The sequence below is a fragment of the Rosa rugosa genome, chromosome 6 (assembly GCF_958449725.1).
Source record: "Rosa rugosa chromosome 6, drRosRugo1.1, whole genome shotgun sequence".
Lineage (NCBI taxonomy): Eukaryota > Viridiplantae > Streptophyta > Magnoliopsida > Rosales > Rosaceae > Rosa > Rosa rugosa.
Genome location: NC_084825.1, coordinates 40,441,897 through 40,447,083, shown reverse-complemented (window position 1 = coordinate 40,447,083; position 5,187 = coordinate 40,441,897).

Below are 5,187 nucleotides of genomic sequence, written 5' to 3'. Positions count from 1 at the left end.
AGGGACGTCCTTCCTTGCAGGCATATTTGCAGCAGATATGTGTGATCTCATCACTTTAACAGGGATCGAGATGAGACATAGTGGGGACATGCCACAATAATTCTTGTTGTTCCTGCTGAACATTTGTGTTCTTATCTCCCCTTAACGACGGGAAGAATATCTCATCAAAGTGACAATCCGCAAGACATGCGGTAAAGAGATCGCCTAGCAAGGGCCTTAAGTGGCGGACGAGTGTTGGAATCTCAAATCCAACGTAGTTGCCCATTCGTATGTAAGGACCCATCATAGTGCGCTGTGGCGGCGCAATTGGCACATAAATGGCTCACTCAAATGTGAATAAGTACGAAATACTTGTACCCAGTCACTAGTTGTAATGCAGAGGTAGATTTAGTGGCGGTGGGTCGTAGACAAATTAGCATAGCTGCATGCGATATTGCATCACCCCAAGCGGATATAGGGGGATTGGTGCGCATTACTAATGTCCGGGCTACCATCGTAGTCGTTTCCGTGAGACCATTTGAGTGTGTTCATGGGAATATGATGTCCAACAACAGTTCCATTGCAATAACCATCGAAAGTCTTCGATGTAAACTCTCTAGCAATATCAAATCCAATTGACTGAATAGGATGATCCGGGGAGTGAGCCCGTTGTCATATGATATGTGCTAGGAGTGTAGTATAAGCAGCATTTACAGATGGACAATGGCACAACACGTGACCAGCAAGTTTGCGTGTCAACCAACATCATGAGATATTTAAACGTCCGCAAGTTGGTTGAATTAGTCCACAGAATCCCTATAGATTCTATGTAAGAATAGAATGAGTATTGTCATATCCTTTGCATAGGACGGTCTCAATCCTAATTTCCCTCAGGAACGGGCTTTGTAAAACGAGCGAGAGGCTTTAGAAGCAACCAATGAGGATTTTGGTTGGGCCTAAGCGTCTGAAACTCTATTTGAAGCAAAGTTAGTGATTGCAGCATCACCTAGGGTGCCATCACCATGATGAACGTCATCCATGGCATCATGGATAGGGATTGTGCCAGCCCTAGGCTGGAGGCAGACGACGGCGGCTCCGGAGGCAGCGGTGGCAATCACACATAGTCCAGGAATCAACTTTTGATTCATGCTTCATTTCGCTCGAAAGAAAGGATGTCTATGTGAAGTCTTTAGTAGACGAATCATCATATCATGACTAGGATGACCTATCCTGTTGTGACAAAGCCAATATGTGTCTAAATCCAAGAGATCTTCTTTCATAACTTTATTGGATTATAGCTCGAATAGTGACATAGAGTCCACTAGAGACACATAAACTTCTCTAAGATGCGCCTTTGTTGGCAATCATTAGAGGTATTGCAAAGGAACTCATTTCCGTTCTCTACATGCGTTTTCGCATGGAATCTGTTGGCTATTCATAGGGTACAATTTGCCCTAGGAGCGTAGAGAGTTTATGTGATAGTAATCAAGGTGTTCTTTGGCAGGGGGAACTTGAGCTATTCTATGTCCTTGAATTAATACTGATGACCCAGCCATCGTAGTCACAAAGTAATTTGCTCAGAATCAAAATGGAGTCATAATGAAAAGAACTCGAAATTTTATTCATAAGCCAATGGAGTACATCATTGTTTCTTAACCATTAGGAGAATCTAATCTAAATGCTAGCTAATGCAAAACAAATGTAGTTGTTTGACTTCTGTCGGTAACTCTAAAATAAATATAACCAGGTGACTAGAGAGATGTTGGTGGAACAAAGCTTGCTTAAGTACCACTTATCTCAAAACCTTCCTAGACATCATACTCATTTTGGATGAGCCTATGTGAAGAAAAACTAAACCAATGGCATTTACTACAAAGTATATGGCAATTGCCTATTACATCTCTTGGAAAAATAAAGACTTAAACAGAATTGGCGATCTATTGATCCCAGCCAGATTTGTAGTCTTCAACCCTTCACTCTAGATCATCTTCTTGATCTTCTTGTTCCACATAGTGAGCTTCTCTTGCTTCACAATATGCTTTGTAGGCGGTGACAATTTCTTCACAAGCTCTACAAATGTGTGCCTAATGACTGGATACTCCACATCGGGAACATACATCTCTTTGCTCAGACTTTATTGATTGAGGAGCTTTGAAAGCGTCATAAGGATGGCTCTTAGTGTTGATGGCGCCACCAACATGGCCAGAGGTGTTGCCTCCCTCTCTCTTTCCACGTTAACCTCTTCTGTTCCGTGTTCGCCTATTTTGGCGGTTACCTTCCTTAGTAGAGCGATTATATAAACCAAAACGTCCAGAAGTATCTCTAAGATTACGGTTTCGCTCTTGGCGCCCTCTCGTAGGGGCGCGACTATAATTGGACTCCGGAATATGCTCTGTTTCCACGGATCTCAAATTATAGTTCTTCACAAGGATGTTGTCATGCTTTTCAGCGACATTCATAGCTCCAATAAGCTCATGAAACCTTGTGATCCATCCTGCAGTAACATCGATTCGATAGTTCTTTGCAACCATCAAAGTAGAGACGGGGAAGGTTGAGAGAGTCCTCTCAATCAACATCGCATCTGTGATATCTTTTCCACAGAATTCCATCAAGGATTTAATGCGAAGTGCTTCCGAGTTGTAGTTAAGAACTGTCTTGAAATCACATAAGCCGAGGCTATGCCATCTCACTTCTAGGTCAGGAAGCAGGGAGTCACAGACGTTGCCAAATCTTTCATTGAGTGAGACCCACAACATTCTGGGGTCTTCTTCATTCATATACTCGTACTGGAGCGAATCATCCATATGACGAGTCATTAGGATGATGGATTTCGCCTTATTTGCCTATAAGGCTGCTCTATTTTCTTCCAAAGCTTGATCTTGCTCAACAGTTAGCACGTCCTAGCTAGGCTCGAGAATCGTATCTGGGATTCCATCGGCCGTGAGATGCTGGCGGACATCACGAACCCACTTGTGATATCCAGAGCCAGTTGTTCCCAATGGAGCGAAGTCTAGTCTGTTCAGGTTACTCATCCTGAAAGAGAACAAGAAATTATGATTAGTTTCGGAGCGAAAAAGGCTACTACAAATACAATAGAATTTCTAAGCGTAGTCGCTTACAAGAAATTAGAGATTTCTGAGCGTAGTCGCTTCCATTGGATTAGATCGAAACAATGATGTGTTTGTGGTCGATCATAACTTCTCAACAAACTCTAAGTTTAGAGGACTCTACAAGCTCCAAGCTTGGAGTAAGCACGAACCCCCACAGTTCGGCTTTTGGTCTCCCCTATGAAGAAGAAAGGGGGGTAGAAGAAGGGAAGTTGCAAGTCCCCAAGAAAAGAAGAGAAATTGAAAAAACTCAAAAACGAAAACTTTTAGTAAAATAACATACCTCTTAGGGTTGCAGTGTGCCTTTGATCCTTGTTGTAGGATTGCAGACGAGCTTTCTATCCTCGTTCGGGATTGCAGAAGCAGCTTCAATCCTGATTACGTGCAGTAGAACTTCAATCTTGGTTACGTGCAGTCGAACTTTAATCTTGGTTACGGGATTGCAGAGGCTGCTTCAATCCTGGTTACGTGCAGTCGAACTTCAATCCTGGTTACGGGATTGCAGAAGCTGCTTCAATCCTGGTTGCCGCAGATGGCGAAGCAGATTTCTTGCGGAGCTGTTGCCGAGGGTTTAGGGGCCGAGGAGGGATCCTTGATGCGCAGGGGCAGCGAGGGTGCACGGGCGGTGGCGAGGCTAGCACGGGCTAAGGGCAACGGAGGAGTCGACGGTGGCTAGGGTTTTTGGGTTTTGGTTTTTGAGATTTCAGGGTTAGGGCTTCGTGTTGATAACGTGTTTAAGGAAAACTGAAATTGGGAGAGAATTGAGTCGTACTTTCATTGATAATATGAGTCTCTTTATATAGAGGATTACAAGACATAGAATCAGAGTTGTACAAGGAAAGATAATCTTACAACTAATCAGATATCTATGAATATCTCCGAGAATATTTCTAATTCAAAACCCTATTACAACTTGGTCAAGTAACCTAGAGTTTGGGCCAGACACATATTCTGGATTTACTTGAACAAGGTTGAGTTTTTTTAGGAATTTCCAAAACGTGATTATGGATTTTCATTGATCTCGCGTAATTATATTTAGCAAATTGAGAAATCTTATTAAATTTATTAATCGCATTTGTTGCCATATTTTTCTAGAATGATCTTGATTAATGCTTTCCGAGTGTGGTTGGGAATCCTAGTCATGTTTCGGTTCGCGATTATTTATTTTATGAGAGATTTTTTGGGAAATGTTTTATGTTGGTTTTTAAATTGTTTTCTTCACCATACTTGAGTTATCATATTTTACTGCTAGCTAGCTCATTGCTCATCCTCACAATACCTTGTGGGTTGCAGTGAGCCTTTAGCCTGGGAGGCACTCTTTACTGTATGATGACTTTTTCTTCTCCATACAATATTCTTATGTTAACCAACATGGCTGGTTCATTTTTACGAGATTCTTAGTTTTAAAGAAAACTGTTCTATAAATTGTTGCATGCATTAGTTTTTAAGAAAGATCTAAACGTGGGAAAGTTTCTTTTTATTTTTTTGAATAATTATTTTTGTCCACTCACGCTAACATTTTTGCATACTTTCCCCTGGGCCATTTGGTTTCAAATGCCTAGTTCACAGAGTTGTTGTTCGGCTTTATGAGTTGAGGCATAGCACCACTGCTGTCATCCCTTGCTTGTAGGTTACCAATTAACCACTATGTAACATTCCCATAAATTTTCCTTAGATTGCTCTAATAACCATGGAATCTTGATTATTAACTATTTGTAAAATATGGGTTTATCAGCCGAATTTGGGATTTCATGGACATTATATATGTTGTTGTAGACTTGAATTGTTGGATATAGTGGTGTTAATTGTCGGTGTGGATATATTTTAATATATGTTATTTTTATTATGGAGTTGGTTATTTGCAAGGAGAATATAGGCTCCAGGACATGAGGGTAGATGTGTATAGAAATATAGATTTTATTTTTATAGGTTTGGATTGTCCACTTTCAGGGAAAGTTCTGTTAAATTTTCAATAAAGTTTTTTGGGAAGTGGGTCCTGTAGGGCCACCTCGAATTTCAGAGTGAATTTCGGGGCGGGTCCTGTCATTGAAGTTGATGGAATGGTGAAGAGCTTAAACCATAACTATAATGAGAGAAGAAT